Raw genomic sequence first — 19,430 nt, forward strand, 5'->3', positions numbered from 1 at the left:
TTTTAATCCTAAAGAATGGAAATTCTTACAAGAGGTCATTCCAAGTGGATTTTCATCATTCCTTTAGCACCCGCCCTAGCTTCAATATGAGCCGTCAACCCGTGTGTGCAGTTCATATTGGTATGGATCTGTAATGGATCTGTGTGCCGAGCCCATTTCAAAGCAAAGAACAAGTCAGTCAATACTGACCAGGCGTACAGGAAGTGGTGAGTCTTTCCATAGGCGACCCTGTGAAGCATTGTGAGGCTGCATTTCAGTATCTCTAGGCTGCCTGATCTTCCCTAAGCATTTGTAAACCAGTTGGTTTACACTGAAATTTTGATTGGAAGGCCATTGACATTGGACACATCAAAGGAAAATTGGCATTAATATGGACATGCCATCCCCATTTACTAGGGTAATTTATTTGGAAGTATAGTAGGGATTAGATACTGCCAGGCCAATGACATTTTATAATTGATTTCCTTTGTTTTGACTATAATAAAAAAAAAATGGTTGATTGCAAAATAAAAGCTGGAAAAGAAAAAACATTTGCAAAAAGAAGGAATGTGCAGAAACACTGCCAAATGAAAATTTAATACTTTTAAAAGTGAATGAAATGAAATGGCTGTGGCAGCAATGTCCCTGTCAATTCTTCTCAATACATGTCTAATTTAATCTGAAATTAAAAATGGGCTCTTTATATTTATTCTAAAAGTACTTCGATGATCTCTAATTGCACAAAGAAATAACTTCATGACATTTTCACAAACACATGCTGTGCTCCCACTGACCGCCCCCATAGCTCCACCAGCCCACACTCTTGCTAGTTCTGTTCCTCCCCCGTAAATCCCGCCTTCATGTCATACATAGGCACACATACTCATACATTACTAGATTTCTCCTCTGATAGAAAATGTAACATTTGGGTCTGGCCTGATTCACTTACTATGATGTCTAGTTTTGTTCATTTTTCTTTGGGTGGCAGAATTTCAATTTTCAGGGCCGAATGAAACCTGGACACAGACTCTCTTGGGCCACTCATCTGGTGGTTCCATGTCTTGGCTGTTGAGAATGCAGCAGATGCAGATTTGTCTGTTGTGTCTGACTTAGATTCCGTCAGGTATGTACCCAGGAGGGGATAGTTAGATTGCATGGTAGCTTTTTAAATATCTGAGGAACCTCTGCCGATTCCCACATTGGCTGTATCGGTTTGTATAAGGGTTCCTCCATCTCCACTTGCATTCTTTGTGTTCTTAATGATTTTCATTCTGACAGGAGGTGGAATCTCAATGTAGCTTTAACTTTTCATTTCCCTAATGGCTTGGAGTGTTGAACATTATTTAAAATGTTCCCTGCCCTTTTGTATGTCTTCTGTGGAGAACTGTCTGAATCATTAGCCTGTTTATTGGTTGGATGGGTTGTTTGCTTTGGTTTTGGTTGGTTGGATTTTGGAGGGGGAGGTTAGATTGTTCATAGACTAATCTTAATCTCCTCTCAGATGGTGCAGATTTTCACTTCCATCTGCTGCATGTTTCCTTTGCTGTGCAGAAGGTTGTTTTTGTTTTTTATTTCATGTAATCTAGTCAGTCAGTTCTTGGGATATCCTGTAATATTAGAATCCATTTTAGAAAGTCCTCACCCATGCCTTTATAGTGGACTCTTATCCTTTAGCAATTTCAAAGTCTTAAGTCCTATATTAAAGGCTTTGATTCACTTGGAATTGATTTTTGTGCAAGGAAAGAAGTATAAATTTAGTTTTATTCTACTAAATATGAAGACCTAGTTTCTCCAGTTCAATGAAGACGCTGTCTTTTTACAAATACATATTTTTAACATCTTTTTCAAAGGCTGTGGCTGTATGGAGTTATTTTCCAGTTCTCTCTCCTATTTCCACTGTCTTTTTGTGCCAATACCATGTCTTTCTGTTAATGTGCCTCTAATATAATTAGCAGTTGGTTATCGTGTTAGCTCTGTCCTTTCTTCTTGGGATTGCTTTGGCTATTTGAGGCCTTTTGTGCTCCTTACTAATTTCAAGATTTTTATTTTGGTAGTTCTGTGAAAGATGCTGTTGAAATTCTTTTTTTATTTTATTTTATTTTTTTCTTATCAGTTACATTTTATTAACTCTGTATCCCACTCCCTCATTCCCTCCCAATCCCACCCACCCTCCCTCATCTCCACCGTGCCCCTTTCCAAGTCCACTGATAGGGGGGACCTCCTCCCCATTCATCTGATCCTGTTTTATCAGGTATCTTCAAGGCTGGCTGCAAAGCCCTCCTCTGTGGCCTAACAGGACTGCTCCTCCCTTGGGGGGTGGGGAGGTCAAAGAGCCAGTCATTGAGTTCCTGTTAGAAACAGTCCTTGTTCCCCTCACTATGGGAAACCAATTGGTTACTGAGCTACCACAGGCTACATCCGAGCAGAGGTTCTAGGTTATATCCATACATGGTCCTTGGTTGAATGTCAGTCTCAGAAAAGACCCTGTGCCCAGATATATTTGGTCCTTGTGGAGCTCCTATCCTTTCCCCATCATACTAACTCCCCTTCTTTCATATGATTCCCTGTACTCTGCCAAAGGTTTGGTCATGAGTCTTTGTATCTGCTTTGAAAACACTGCTAGTTAGAGTCTTTTAGATGTGCTCAGTAGACTCCTGTCATACGTTCAATGCACATCCCATCTGTCTTTCTAAACAAGGATTGATCATCTTACCCCATGTCCGTCCCCTCTCTTGATTATCTTTTTTAGGTGTATAGATTTCATTATGTTTATCGTATCTTATAGGTCTATATAAGTGAGTATATACCGTGTTTGTCTTTCTCCTTCTGGGATATTTCACTCAGAATGATCTTTTCTAGATCCCACCATTTGCCTGCAAATTTCATGATTTCTTCCTTTATGATTGCTGAGTAGTATTCCATTGTGTAAAAATACCACAATTTCTGTATCCATTCCTCCGTTGATGGACATGTGGGTTGTTTCCAGGTTCTGGCTACTACAAATAAAGTTGCTATAAACATGGTTGAGCCAGTATCCCTTTTGTGTACTTGAGCAAACTTTGGGTATATACCTAGCAGTGGTATAGCTGGGTCTTGAGGAAGCACTATTCCTAATTGTCTGAGAAAGTGCCAGATAGATTTCCAGAGTGGTTGTACCAGTTTACATTCCCACCAGCAGTGGAGGAGGGTTCCCCTTTCTCCACAACCTCTCCAGCATGTGTTGTCACTTGAGTTTTTGATCTTGGCCATTCTGATGGGTGTAAGGTGAAAACTCAGGGTCGTTTTGATTTGCATTTCCCTAATGGCTAATGAGGTTGAGCATTTCTTTAAGTGTTTCTCTGCCATTCAATATTCCTCTGTCGAGGATTCTCTGTTTAGCTCTGTTCCCCATTTTTTAAGTGGATTACTTGGTTTGCTGCTTTTAAGCTTCTTTAGTTCTGGATATTAGTCCTCTGTCAGATAAAGGGTTAGTAAAGATTCTTTCCCAATCTGTAGGCAGTTGTTTTGTTTTGATAACGGTGTGTTGTTGAAATTCTAATGAGGATACACTTGAGTGTGCACATCATTTTTAGTAACAGATTTCTGCCAATTCATTGGCCTGGGAGATCTTCTCAACTTCTAGTATTTTCCATTTCTTTCTTTGGGTTTTTGTTTCTGTTGGGGTTTGAGAAGAATCAGGTTGGTTTGGTTTGGGGGTTGTTTGGGGGGGTTTGTTTTTGGCTTTTGAGAAAGGGTTTCTCTGTGTAGCCTCTTAATGTGTCCTTAATTCCGTTTAGAAATGTTTTAGTTGAGAATCTTTGTGTCTGTGTTCATCAGGGAAGTTGGTCTGTGTTTTGTTGTTGTTTTTGTATTTTTTTGTTGTTGTATTTTTTTATCCAGTCTTGATTCTGGAGTGATTCTGGCTTTCTAGAAAAGTGTAGTAGTGTGAGTTCTCTTCCTGTTTTATGGACTACTTGGAGGATCACTGATGTGAACTCTTTCAAGTTTTGATAGAGCTCACCAGTGACTCTCTGGTCCTTTGCTGGGAGATTATTACTGCTTCCACCATGGTTATCTGGGATCTGCTTAAGTTGTTTACGTATTGGTTTACTTGATCACATGTGTCTAGGAATTTATCCACTTTTAGATTTTCCAGTTCTTCTGAGTTTTCAAAGTATTCCCTAGTAATCTTCAGGATTTCCTTGGTATCTATCTATTATGCTTTCTTTTTCATCTCTAATTTTATTAACTTGGGTCTTATCACTTTGTCAGCTTATGTTTGTCAGTTGTGTTTTTGTTTTGTTGTATTTGTTTGTTTTTCAAAGAACCAGCTCTTAAGCAAATACGCTGGTATGTGCCTTCAATCCCAGCACCAGGGAGGCAGAGACATGTGGATCTCTGTGAGTTCAAGGCCAGCCTGATCTACATCTTGAGATCCAGGACCACCAGAGCTACATAGTGAGACTGTCTCAAACTAAACACACGAAAACAAAAACAACAAACAAAACCAACTCTTTAACTGCTTCTGTATTTTGTTGTTTTAGTAAACATTCCCTGAATTCCTGCCATTACTTTTGTCTTAGTTAGGTTCACCTTCTACTGCTGTGTTAAAACACCACGACCAAAAGCAACTCTTCTGTTTCCTGCTAACATTTGGAGCTACTTGTTTACTGTGTCGGACATGGTGTATTCTTAGTTCCCGTTGGTTTTTCTGTTCCACTTAGAACATTTATGCTTCCCTGTGCTCTTATGACTGAGCCTGCCTTTAGCCCACCTCTGTGTTTACAATTCCTTTACTCGTCCTCAGCAGTATTGGCCTGGTTTGTTTTTAAGTTGAAATAGCCCTATTGCTCTGCTAATTTTTAAAGATAGTTCTACCGGATATAGCTATTTTTTTTTTATCAGTCATTTTCAGGGCTTAACATACCACATGCAGCCCATGTTTTTCCAGCTTCTGTTCAGATCTGATGTCATTTGGATGCTGTGTTTGCCTATGTGTTGGCATTTTATAATCTGTATATTAACATGCATGTTAATAGACTGTAGTGTATCATGGTGAGGACCTTCCCTGGTCAGGTCATGTCTGTCTGAAGTTCAAAATGCCACTTATAAGTCTTTTATTCTTTTTTACTTTACTTTTTAGAATTTTTTTTCAATTTATTTACTGTATATCCCAAAGGTGCCCTCTCCCTCCTCTCCTCTCAGTCCCCCACCTTCCCCTCCTTTCCCCTTCCCCTCTCCCTTTCCCCCAAGAAAAGAGGAGCTTCCCCATCAACCCTCCCCCACACATCAAATCACATCAGGACTGAGCATGGCCCCACCCTAAGGCCAGGCAAGGCAGTGCTGCCAGATGGAAGGGATCAGAAAGCAGGCAATAGAGTCCATGTTAGAAATAGCCCCCATCACTGACCAGGCACCCAATAGGCCACATATATGCATGGGGGCCTAGGTCCTGACCATGCATGCTCCTTAGTTGATATCTCAGTCTCTATAATCCCCCATGGGACTGGTTTAGTTGTCTCTGTTGGTCTTCTTGTGAGATTCCTGTCCACCCTCCCCCTCCCCCCAGTTTTTTGCACCTTTCCCCCAACACTTCTACAGTACTCCCTGAGGTCTGGCCCCTGCTTGGCTGCAAGTCCCAGCATCTACCCGGATCTGCTGCTGGCTGGAGCCTCACCGTTGACAGTCAAGTTAGGCTCCTGGCTGCAAACATAGCAGAGCATAATTAATAGTGTCAGGGACTGGCTCTCTACCCTGCAGTGGGTCTCAGGTTGGGCCAATTACTGGTTGGTCATTCCCTCAATCTTTGTTCCCTCTTAATCCCTTCACTTCTTGTACGCAGGGTAATTTTTGGATCAAAAGTTTTGTCAGTAGATTGTTGTTCCCTTCCTTCAACTAGTTCTGCCTGGCTAGGAGATGGTCACTTCAATCTTCATGCTTCCCCCATCACCTTAGGAGTCTCAGCTAGAGTCACACCCATATCCTCCCAGGAGCCTACCCTGTCACAGACCTCCAGCTTGACAAAGATTTTCCTCCTCAGTTTCCCTTCTTGTTCCCATCCTCTCACCTCCCACCCCTGTTCTCCCCACATCTGATCCCCATCCTTGTTTCCCTCCCCATTCCATCTCCTACCCAGTTCCCTCTCTCATCCAAATTCATAACAGAAGAATCTCAAATGGCTGAGAAGCACTTAAATGTTCAATGTCCTTAACATCAGAGACATGCAAATCAAAACAACTCTAAGATTCTGTCTTACACCAGTCAGAATAGCCAAGATCAAAAACTCAAGTGACAACACATGCTGGTGAGAATGTGGAGAAAGGGGAACCCTCCTCCATTGCTAGAGGGAGTGTAAACTTGTACAACCTCTGTAGAAATCAATTGCTCTGGCCAGCAGAGCTTGTTATTCCGGGGGATAGAAGAGAATCCGAACCTGTGAAAAGATGGGCAAGAGAAAAGAAGGAGTCCAAGCAAACAGGTGCTTGTCAAGGACTAACTTTACTGAGCAGAATCAACTTTTATAAAGGGTTCAGGATGAGGAAGTAGGGTGGGTGAAAAATTACAAATTCTTCTCGGCCAGGGGCCTGAAACATCTTGTGATAAGCCACGGTTCTGTGAGCACATTTCTGCTGTTGCCAAGCAGTATGTTTACCGCAGGTAAGGGAACAGGCAAGTTGAGGCAGGTTGATGAGTTTCCACAGGTGGTCTCTGACATGTCCAAGCAGTATGTTTACTGCAGGTAAGGGAACGGGCATCTCCAAGCAGTATGTTTACTGCAGGTAAGGGAACAGGCAAGTTGAGGCAAGTTGGTGAGCTCCTACAGGTGGTCTCTGAATTTGGCGAGTTCCCTCAGGTGGTCCCTGACAATCAATCTGGTGCTTTCTCAGAAAATTGGGAATAAATAGTTCTACCTTAAGACCCAGCTATACCACTCCTGCTTATATACCCAAAAGTTGTTCCATCATACAACAAGGACATTTGCTCAACTATGTTCATAGCGGCTTTATTCATAATAGCCGTAAACTGGAAACAACCTAGATATTCCTCAGTCGAAGAATGGATACAGAAATTTTGGTACACTTACACAACCGAATACTATTCAGCTATTAAAAACAAAGAAATCATGAAATTTGCAGGCAAATGGATGGAACTAGAAAAGATCATCCTAAGTGGGGTAACCCAGACCCAGAAAGACACACATGGTATATACTCACTTATAAGCAGATATTAGACCTATAGTACCAGATAACCATATTACAATCCACACACCCAAAGAAGCTAAGTAACAAGGAAGGGCCCAAGGTGTGTGTGGGGGTAGGGGGAGGTGCTGGACTGTCACTCCGAAGAGATATCGAATGCACAGAAGTGGATTAAGTCTTGTTTTTGGTTTTTTTTTTTTTTTTTTTTTACCAAGATTTAGGAAATTCTCTTTATAACTTCACTGAATAAATTCTTTGCCTTTAGGTGTCATCCACCCAAAGAGCATCAGACCCGTCCGATACCTTTTTCTCAGAGGCGGGACCTGGGGCATCAACCCGCATGCAATCAGACATGCTCTTCTCTGGGTCCAAAGCGGCTGACCCTGAGTGCAGTGCTTAGCCTCGCATCCTGAGCGTATCATTTTAGCTTTTTATGGTATCCAACCATGCTTGGGGAGAATGTCCTGCTTCAATGGCTGTAAAGGCCTGAATGCATCATGGCTCACACTGTTGTGAGACTCTAATCTTGCATATATACCACAGGCAACTTCTTAAAAAAAAAAAAAAATGGGAGCCAGCTAATGGTGGTGGCCATGAAAACCTTTAATCTCTTCACTCAGGAAGTAAAGACAGGCGAATCTTTGAATGCAAAACCAGCCTCCACCATAGAGAACGTTCCAGGATAGCCAGGGCTACCCAGAAAAACCCGGTTTCAGAAAAACAAACAATACAAAAGGTTGGAAAATGCAGAGGAGCCTGTGGAGATTTGGCACATGGCAACTGAGCAAGTAACCACTTAACCCTGAGAAAGCCACTCACCTCCCTGTGCCAGCAGGCTGATGGATTGGCCCCAATCTTAGCACATTGAATATCTTGCAGCATTATGATACACTGTATCAACATGCTGCATCAGATGGTATTAAACTTAGAAAATATGTACTAAATCTATTGCCACCTGTCTGTGGCGTATATACGTGATCTCGACACAACCATAAACAGAACATGCCCTGGAGTTGCCAAGAACCTGATACTCAATGTGTGCTCTCTCCAGAATGATCTCACCATCACCTGCTGGCTCACATCCTGGTCACCTGAATCGCAGTGTGCAGCTCTCTCATTGACCTGACATTTCACCTTTCTGAACCCCTGACTCATACGTCACATCTGAGGACTTGGGTCCTTGAATCTCCTAACAAGGTAATTTGAAACTTGGGAGTTATGGTGTTTGGAACAGCAATTTAACGTCTCTGATGCCTTTATTTACAAAACCTTTAATAATCAAATCTAATATCCTTCTGCCCTGCAAATAATTTTGTTTAAAAAGGACTGCCCGGTTTCAGCATGTGGTTTCATGAATGAAGACTGTTCCAGGGAAACAAACTGTGTTGTTAATGTTTGGAGACTTGCTAATATCACTGAGGATCATGGTATGGCACACATTACAAATAGAGTCCATCACTTTAGGGCAGAGTTAGGGCGGCCAGAGAGTCTTCCAGCATATGCTCTGATCTGGTCATATATTCTGCATGGCTAAATATTTCCATCTCTTTTGGCATATGTAAAATAGATTGCAAAGATATACATAAAAATGAGCATGCTGCTCAGGTAATTCGCTGCATATGTGAATAATATATACAAATATATATCATATATGTTATGTATTAAACTGCACATGTTATACATACATAGGTTGCGTGTATATAAATATATGTCATATGTGTTATATATTATAGTGCATATATTATATATACATGCATAGGTTGTAGCAACTATGGAAGCAAAATTTTTGTCTTTTTTTTTAAGACTTAGTTATGCATATGAGCACTCTATTTGTATGTATGCTTGCATGACAGAGGCATTAGACAGAAGCGATAATCAGATATAGATATAGATGGTTGTGAGCCCCACCATGTGGTTGCTGGGAATTGAACTCAGGACCCCAGAACAAGCACCCAGAGCTGTTAACCACTGAGCCATCTCACCAGATCATTTGTCTCTTAATGTGATGTAAAATGACTTAACAGGCTTTTTACCTTTGGACTTTAATAAAATTGATTTGCTTATATAAGAAACTTCATTCTAGCCTCATTTCCGTTTCTTCTGAACAACAGTTTCTAACAAACTCCTAGAAGCAGCCATTGTGGGATGGGTCCCTGGAGATCTCTAAATTGGTCCCATGATTGATTTTAACTCCCACCAGGGTATCTAGGCAGCTGCTTCTGGGTTCAGCAGATGGCACAAAGACCCCATCCCTTCCCCAGCCCAACCCAAACAGTCCTGGTCTGTTATCTTTAATTTCTCTCCAAGAGACTTACTTGATCAGAGCAATTAATGTCTTCGGAGAACTATGACTTAGCCCTCACTCTTTCCCACAAGAATCATGGGATTAACTCACTCTTTTTCTTCCAGCCTCAATTTTACACAAATTATGCTCTTATATAGGTGCTCTACTCAGAAGGAAACAGCTCCTTCCTAGTCTTTGTTTACTTGGGTAGAAATCCCACTGAGAAAGTCAGAAAGTAAGTACCACTTAGAACTCAAAAACTTCTCCAGTAAATGAAAATTCATCACTGCCAACTGATTATATGTTTTAGATGCAACAGAAAATGAGATTTATAAGAAAGCTAAAAATAAAAAGCAGCTGAACATGATAAACAAGTTAGGACTGATATATATGGCTCAGTGGGTCCAATCCTGGAACCCACATTTATTAATTACATTCCTGTGGCTGTGATAAAATATCACAACCAGAAATAACTTTAAAAAGAGCTTGGCTTATGTCTACAGAGGGCTAGATGACCAAAATGGCAGGGGAAAGGTGGACAGCAGGAGTAGGAAGCTGAGAGATCACATCTCAAGGCCTGCCCCCAGCAACATTCTTTCTCCACCACAGGCTCACATCCCAGAAGTTCCACAGCCTCCCCAAACAGCACCACTAACTGGGGACCAAGTGTTTAAATATGTGAGCCTATGGAGGACACTTTGTCATCAAACCACAACATTACGTGAAGATGGAATTATCTTGAAACAAAGATTTAATGTGTGAAGTGTAGGAATTAAACTATATCATAATAATGGGACTTATTATAATCATTATCACCCCCTCAGGTAGAGTAGGAACCTTGTTGCAATGCATTTTAAAACTCCCTCCTGTGTTGGTGGCTGCTCCCATTCACCAGCACAGCCAGATAACTGAGCAATGTGTGGTCAAAGCAGAGACACCATGCCACATAGGCTGGTTCCAGTGAAAGAGACTAATCCCTCTATGCCAATCCCTCCACGCTCAGTCCCTACCCCTGAGCTTGCCAAACGCTCAACTCAATCTGTATCAAAGGGAAAGTTTAGTATAGAGCTTATGTTATTCACCGTGACACGTCCACTGTGCTGGGTTTGTCCCACTGATCACTTTGCCACCTTGCTTTGGGCCCAAAAGCCAGTCCTCCATGGACAGATACTTAGCTCCCATTTGGGTTAGGATAAAAGAAGGTGGCATGAGAAAGAAGTGAAGGCATTATCTTTTCCTTCAGCTTACTCGGTGCCACATTCCATTTGTGTTCCCTTCTATGTCTTGTTCACATATTTATTACATTTTAGTCATTATTGCGTACACAAAGACAGGGCACAGGCACCCTAGCATGTAAGAAGGTAAGGGGACAACTTTCAGGAGTCAGTTCCCTCCTTGCACCAGGTGCAGAGAATTGAACTCAGGTTGTCGGTCTTGGTGGCAATCACCTTTACCTGCTGAGCCATCATGTCTGCCTGTGTGTCTGGTTTTTTAATTGTTGTTGTTGTTTTGGTTGTTGTTGTTACATAACACCATGGATAAGGGCAGAGGTAATTTGTGGGAAACTTCACATAAAACTTTTGGACGCGTCTTTAAAAATATAATACAAAATTGCAAATACTGAATTAGGTAGAAAGATGAGAAATTTTCACTTTCAAAATGAAGAGCTGCTAGGCAGGCCCTAGGCCCAGTCAGAAAAGTACTTGCTGTGCAAGTGAGAGGATCTGAGATTGGATCCCCAATCCTCCATAGAAAGCCATCATGCCTATAATCCTAGTGCTGGGAGGTGGGGACAGGTGGATTCCTAGGGCTCGCTGTCCAGCCAGTCCTGCAAAATTGGCAAGTTCCAGGGTCAGTAGAGACCCTGTCTTTAAAAAAAAAAAGTGGAAAATTGAAGACACCTGATCTTAACCTCTGGACTCCAGACTGTACATACATTCACAGGTGCACACAGCTTACAGACACATGCGCCCCACAACATTCAAATGCACTTCATCAGGAGGACCTTTTCTGTACGGTTAACCTTTTTCTGATAATTCTATAAAATTTTTGCTATGTAACAATTTTTGATGATTGTTGTCACATGTTTAGTAGAGAAAACAGACAAGCAATTTTCTGGTTTGACACCGCTTGCTCACTATCACCAATGCGTTATTGATACATTGGAGTTCTCTGGAATAAATGTGAAATTGGACACCTGATTATTTCAGTTTTGACTGCAGTGGCAGAGACGGGAGTGGCAGCAAGTGAACTGCTTACAGTGTTCCATGCTGAGTGAATTTTCAGACTAGTTTGTGGTTTAGCGCATTTCAAATTCCTTCTTTCTCCTTGGCGGACCAACTTCTGGTAACTGGGCTCTGTGGGACCCATTTGCACATAACGTAGCTTATGATTCTGTTTCTGCAGTGCGGTGCCACAGACCTTGAGTAAGTTGCCTCAAAAGGTAATAGGAGAAGCCCCAGAGACCATCCCTAAAATAGAAACTGTCCCTAGACACAGGTGGGACCTCGCGTAGAGGTCAGAGAAAAGCACGCACACACTCAAGGTCTGCTGCGTAGGATTCAGCGTGCACTTGATTCCTGGGACTTACACCGTGTGTGTGTGCTGCCAAGATATGAGCCAACCAGCCACTTCCGAGTTTTGTGATGTGGAGCCTGAACACTTTGGCCAGTTTCCTTACACGGGAGAAGGATAATCTCATACGGAATCCTATAAGTTTAGTGCGTGTCTTCAAGCGAGGGTATGTGAAGGACTTACCTCAGTGATGGAGTTCCACATCTGGAGTTGGCAAGGACCATGGATTCGTGAAGGGAGACCGAAGAAAAACAACCAAAGTATTATGGGCTGGTGGGGATGAGAATACCGTCAAAGACAAGACACAAGGAGAGTGGAATGAACACACTGTAGATTAGAACCGTATGGACTTTCTATGCCTGCCCCAACTCTAAATAAGGACACAGAGGCTTATATTTATTTATAATAGCTTTAGACCTTAGCTTACTCTTGTTCCTAATTAGCTCTTATAACTCATGTTAACCCATTCATATTAATCTATGTTCCGCACTGTGGCTTGTTACCTCTCCTCAGTTTCATAGGTCCAACTTCCTGTGTCTCATTGGTGGATCTTTTCATGCTTCTTTCTTTCCCAAAGTTCCTATCTCTCCAGAAGTCCTGCCTACTCTCTCCTGCCTTTGCTCTAAGCCATTCAGCTCCTTAGCCAACCAATCCAAAGGTGACAAAGAACAATCTTTACAAAATATTGAGACAGGTGATTCTTAACAACACCAAAATCTGGTCTGTACTTGGCAATCTGCTGGTACAGAAATCAGCATTTGAATATACAAGGACAACCTTTATATAGTGCACAAAACATCATTCCAATATCTCCCCCCTTTTAGTTCAATAAAAGGCTCTTTCTCTTATATTAATAAACTAGATACAATAAGAACAATTATTAAAACTATCAGGTAAGAATTGTATTCACAATGTCCAGTCCATTTGTATTTGGCAACCTTGTAGAAAGTATTCCATTCTCTATCCTATCTTGGTAAGTTTAAAGTTCTGTACCTAAATACTTTCTATCATATCTTGTTTTTATCAACTTAAAAACATCTCTTTAGACCCTAAAACATTTTCTTAAATCCTAAACAACTTTAACTTTGTCTCTCAACCTTCATAAACTTTACATCTCTTTGTGAGTTTTTTTCTTGAATTTGGTAACAAGGAAAATTGTAAAGTGTGAATATCCAGTTTTCAAGCCCATCAGAGACCTGAGAAGAATAAATATTACCTGAGTAAACAGGAAGTGCAGAGCAAGCAGCTTCCAGAACTGTAGAAATGACAGAGTCTACCTGGATAGTCAGCAAGACTTCTGCAATGTTGTAGCATCCATCTCTTCAGCCTACTGACCCAGAATATCGCACAGACTTTTCCGTGAAGTAGGAATTATGAAGGACTTGCCTACTTTGACTTGGCAAAGTTTGGTAGTTGACTTTCTTTGTGTTCTGCTTGTCCACAGCTTTGGCAGCATTCTGTCAGCCGTTGGGGCAAGGACAGTTTTTTGTTTGTTTGTTTGTTTGTTTTTGTTGTTGGTGGTGGTCCAGTGCCTATCTTTGACACATTCGAAGCAAACTCCATATGGAGATTCTTCAAGGCCCATTATCTTCTTTGAAGTATTATGGGGGTGCTTCCAGGAGTCGTCATGTCTCACTGTCAAAAGTTCTTTTATTATTTAAAAAAAAATCTTTAAATGCTATATTCTGTAGATTTCTGAAGTTTTTGAAGACCATCTATCTATGGTAGTATGACTGAATGCTTGTTTCTGTTTACAATCTGATTAACTTTGAAAACAGCTACAAAAGGCTAAATAAAACTTATTTCTGTGATTAGCTAAACTGGTACCTAACAAGACCATAAGTTTGAAAGACTACTAACTTTCATTTCTTAATTATCCTAAAAAGTTTACAAAAGTAGCTTTCAAAAAGACTAGAACTTCACATTGCATTTTGCAATGAGTTGACTAGGTACGATACCTTGAACAAGAGTTGAAATATACATACACAGTATGTTGTACCAAAGTATAACCTTAAACTTGTATCAATACACAAAAATATATACCAATGTAAAATGCTTTGCTTGTTGATGCTTTGTAGTCTAAAAGTACATTCACTACTCTACCCTTTTCTCCTCATTCCTTTATCACCCCATTTTTTCATCCCTTCTCTCCTCTTCCCCCCCTAACTAGATAAGAAAGAAAGAAGGATAGAGGAAAAGAATCACTGAATCGAATCTCCTCTACTTTGTTTTCTCCCTAACCAAGACCATTAACAACTTGCAACCAACCTCCCTTAAATTACAACCAAAACCTATCACCCACTGAACATCCAAGCCCCCACCCCATCTCTTCAGAATAGGACATCATTCTCTTAAAATTGCTTCCTGCTATCTGGAGGCAATAGTATCTTTTGGGGGGCCAAAAAAGAGGATACTGGCCAAGTTCTAGGAGAGCTAGTCGTAGCATTTGTTGTCAAGGTATGATAAGAAAATGTAGAGCTTAAATGAAGTCCTGGCTGGAACAGTCTGTGAGGCTGGACCATATTAACTAGCCATTTTGAAGTTGCTCTGGATGCAGATTTTTGAAGAAACAGCTTTTGAGGCAGTCTGTGAGACTGGGTGATATGGGCTATTTGCCTTGTCTTCTTTGGTGTCTGGCCCTTTTGCTCTATAAATATATGAAAATTTAAAAATTTCTGCATTAACATATATGGAATATGTGGTGTTCATAAATCAGCTCTATGTTGGCACAGGTGAAAGTTATCAAACTTTATAAGTTTGTTGGGACTGCATAGACATTCTGTAATATGAATCTCCCTCCATCCATGCCATTTGAAAGGGTGGCATGAAATAATAAGTCATGAGGACTCTGTAGCCAACAGGATTTATTGGCTACACGAGACATTTTTATGTCTCAGCCATTTTCAGAGATATTCCCATGTAGAGGGATAAGCATTCATGTTACTTGTTTCAGTTTTCTTCTTGAGTTCTTCCTTCATATTTGCAATCAAGATTTTTAGGTCTCCAGTGGTCAAACCTGATCTTTATGAATTTTGAAGGAATCCATAGCTTTTCATATCTTGTTGAAATAAAGGCAAACCTCTCCTCAATACAACACATTTTTTGAATTCCATTCTGAAGTTACAACATCCTTATAATAAATAGGCAGATTTAATTCAACAGGTTTTTTTCCACAACCCCATGACTCTCAGCAGCTGTTGGCTTTTACTCATTAGTATTTAAAAATGTTAAAGTTAATAAAGCACCATGTAATCTCTCTCTGGGGGGTTTTGTTATGCCTTTCTATTTATTAATCATCTTCTTTAAAGTACAATTACATCTTTCTATAACCATTTGTTCTATAGGATTGTGTGGTATGCCTATAATATGCTTTATGCTGTAATATTTAAAAAAAACTTTTATTTTATTAAAGACATATGCTGGAGCATTGTAAGTCTTAATTTGTACAAGTATCCCCATAATATCCATAACTTCTAATAAATGTATAATTACAGAATCAGCCTTTTCAGGACTTAAAGCAATTGCCCATTGAAATCCTGAATAGGTATCTGTAGTATGGTGCACAAACTTTAATTTTCTGAATTCTGCAAAATTAAATACATCTATTTGCCCAATTTCATTTCTCTGGGTATCTTTTGGGTTACTTCCTATAAGTAATGGAGTTTGGTTAAACAAAGAATGAATATGTCACTTCTTTATAATCCCTTGTGTTGTTTCCAAGTGATAGAAAATTCTTTTTTCAAACTTTTGCTGTTATCATGATGTTTCTTATGAAATTCTGAGGCTTCTAGCACATTTCCTATTAATATCTGATCAATTTCATCATTACGTCGTGCTAGAGGTCCCAGTAGATGCATATGGGATCTGATATGTGTTGTATAAAATGGATGATTTCTATTTCTGTTACAGTTGAATAAATAACAAAATTAATTCTGAATCATCCAGAATAAATTCAAGAGTTTTAATAAGGAAAACAATTCTTTCTGCATATTGAGAGTCAGTAACTATATTAAAAGATTCAAGAAAATCTAATACTACCATAAGAAGTACTATCATAAGGCACAGAGACATATTTATTAATAACAGCTTTAGGCCTTACCTTACTCTTGTTCCCAACTAGCTCTTATAACCTATGTTAACTCATTTATATTAATCTATGTTCTGCCCTATGGCTCAGTTTCATACGTCCAACTTCCTCCGTGTCTCGTAGGCAAATCTTTTCATGCCTCTTTCTTTCCCAGAGTTCCTATCTCTCTGAAAACCCCTCCTATTCTCTCCTGCCTTTGCTATAGGACCATCAGCTCCTTATTGAACAATCAGAAGGTGATGGAGAGCAATATTTACAAAACACTGAAACAGGTGACGCTTAATAATACCAAAGCTCTGTCTGTACTCATCAATCTGCTGGTACAGAAATCAGCATTTGACTATACAAAGACAACCTTCACAGTGCACAAAAACATCACTCCAACAGTAGGGAAAACACAACACACTGTTGATTCAAATTTCAATACACCCATCAGATTTCACCTTCCTTCCAGAATATTTAGTGATGCTGGAGCTGTATCTCAGTGATAGAGGACTTGCTTAGCATGCATAAGGACTGGGATTCAATCCCCAGTACTAAAATAAAAAACATGCATTGAGTGCCCACTGTGGTGGTTTGAATGAGGATGGTCCACATAGTTGAAGTCTTGACCCCACAGTGTTGGAACTGATTGCAAAGGATTATGAGATTTGAGGGGGTATGTCACTGGGGGTTGAGCTTTGAGATTCTAAAAGCCCATGCCATTCTAGTTCTCCCTGTCTCTCACTTTCTCTTCCTCTCTCTTGAGCTCTCTCTTTGCCTGCTACTTGTGGATAAGCTGTAAGCTCGTACCTCCTGCTCCAGTTCCATGCTTACTTTCCTGATGCCATGATCTCTGCCAAGATAGTCCTGGACTCAAACCTCTGGAATTGTGATCCCCCAGTTAAGCACTTTCTTTATAAGTTGCCTTAGTCATGGCCTCCTTTCACAGCAATAGAACAGTAACTTAAACAGCTACTACAGCTCAAGCACAGATGATCATTAAGAATAAAAAATGTCCATTGCATCATGGTGTGTCTTCTATAGTTAAGCTCTGCTAGAAGGCATTTATTTGTCTTTTTTTTTTTCATAGAAGACCTTCATGTAAGGTAAGAATTGAATTGTGTTTGCAGGGTGACCAAGAGAGAGATACTGAATTCCTTTATATTTGATACTCACAGCTTCTTCATGAAGGGTGACATTAGAGCAAAGATCTGAGAAGGATAATAAGCGAATGAGACACATACATCTAGAACATTCTCAACTGAGAAACACAAGGTAAGACTCTTAAAACTATTCTTTTGTATCTTCTTGATTCTTCCTACTTACAGGAAAAAATTATACAGAGAAACAGTCTTTTATTTACTCATTCCAGTATACCTCCAGTGTCCTGTCTATAGTCATATCTATTACAAGTAACTACCTTCCAGAAGAATGACAACTGAGCCAGGAGCCAGGAAACTCAGGTTGGGATGAACAACATAGATAGAAAGAGCTGCCTTCTTATTACTCCTGAGTACACGAACGATAGCTTGGTGGTGATCCACTTTTTTCTTTTTTGTATTCACAGGAAGGTAATAAAAGTTTGAAAGCCAATAGTGGCATGGCATCTAAGGATGCTAAAAGGATGGCCTCACCAAATTGTGGAGGCTTCTCTCCTCTTCTTTGAGGCATACTGTCCTGTCTTGCCAGAAGTCCCCAGTCCTTTTCTTCATCCCAATTTATTTCAGGAAGAGATTCCAGGGACTTGCTTCTGGGTTTCCTCTTTGGACAAGAAAATCTTTCATAGCTTGGGCTATCCTTGGTTCAGAGAACAGCTCTGTTACACCTTACTCAACTGAGTTCACTGTAATGAATGTGTTCTGTAGATCTCATAAAGACTCCAGGGCCAGTCAGCTAAGAGTACTCCTAAATGGTCTTCCTTTCAAAACTCTGCACTCTGCTAATTGCACGAGTCTCCTCATTACTCAGGCTTGTTATTGAGTCTGCTTTTGTGCCCACAGGGAACTGTTTGAGGCAATTATGACCTCCTTTTACTTTACTCATGATGCTGGGGTTCATTCCAGACAGACCTCGTGAAAATGGTGTATGACTTCCTTTAAGACTGTTTCACATCCCTGCTCTATAATATTTCATCAGCCATATTGAAGGTCAAGATAAGGCAGCTTGTCCCAATGCCTTTGACACAGTCTAATTTCTCTTTTAGTCTATATTTACATTTCATAATTTCTTGAGCTTCTATTTTTCAGATGTGGCTCCACTGTTAGATTTGAGCCTCACTTGTCAACTCTGAGTCAGTTTTTATTCTTGTGCATGTTTAAATCTGCAATGGTGAATGAATTCAGAGGCACCCAGGTAGTCTGTAATTATTATTCTCAAAGCACTGAGAATAAGTGCTAAGGAGAGACATTCTTTGTGTTAATCCCTCTGACACCTCATTAGGCATTTCCAACTCATTAAATCGTGTTGTTCCTCGTTCACTTTTCTTTATCTTCTGGACCTAGATTTATGCTGCAACTCTGTGCCCACACAAGGAGTCATGAGTTAGTCAATGAGTCATTTGATGGTTCCAAATTGATTAGTGGGCAGAGGGCCAAATGTAGCTGTTCTTTGCAAGGGAGACAATGACCACTGCAAAGTACTGATGGCAGAGTGTGGAAATGGGCTCATTCACTTAAACAGTATTTATGAATTGTTTCTTTCTTTGGGAACTGACAAAGCAAAAACCAACTCTCACCTCAAAGGAGATAAAGACAGTTTTTTTTCTGAATCCAAATATAAGTGACCATGGTCCAAGAAAAGGTTGCCCCAATTAGCCTATGAACTTGCAACTTTCCAACATCCCCACAATCATTAAACTTTCCAATATCCCCACAATCATAAAACTTTAATGATTGTGGGGATATTGGAAAGTTGCAAGTTCATAGGCCTTCAGCCTTGTTGAAGTGGAACTTGTGGCTTCTTCCCAGGGTCCCTCCCTTTGGTGTCATTTGTTATGGATTCTTGAGAGCAGTTAGGGGCAGATACTGATTGTGAACCGGTATAAGACTGCACAGGAAGAATTGAAAAAGGGGTGCTAGTATTCATTCAGGTACAGAAAAGGTGTTCACTGTCAGACTCCAGAAAAGAGAACCACCCTCTGCTTTTAACCTGTGGTTGAGTGGACAAACATTTCACCAGGAATGAAAGGCTGGATGCCTGGGTGAGAAAGCCTTTGGATCATTCCCTGCCTCCTACTGGAAAGTGTTAACAGAGCTATCATCACTACAGATTTAGCTGTTATCATAATGTCTTATTTATTTGGTTTCTATGACTATCAGGCCAGAGTTATCTATACTCCCAAATAGAT

Source organism: Meriones unguiculatus, chromosome 12, assembly GCF_030254825.1.
Source record: "Meriones unguiculatus strain TT.TT164.6M chromosome 12, Bangor_MerUng_6.1, whole genome shotgun sequence".
NCBI classification, from domain to species: Eukaryota; Metazoa; Chordata; class Mammalia; order Rodentia; family Muridae; genus Meriones; species Meriones unguiculatus.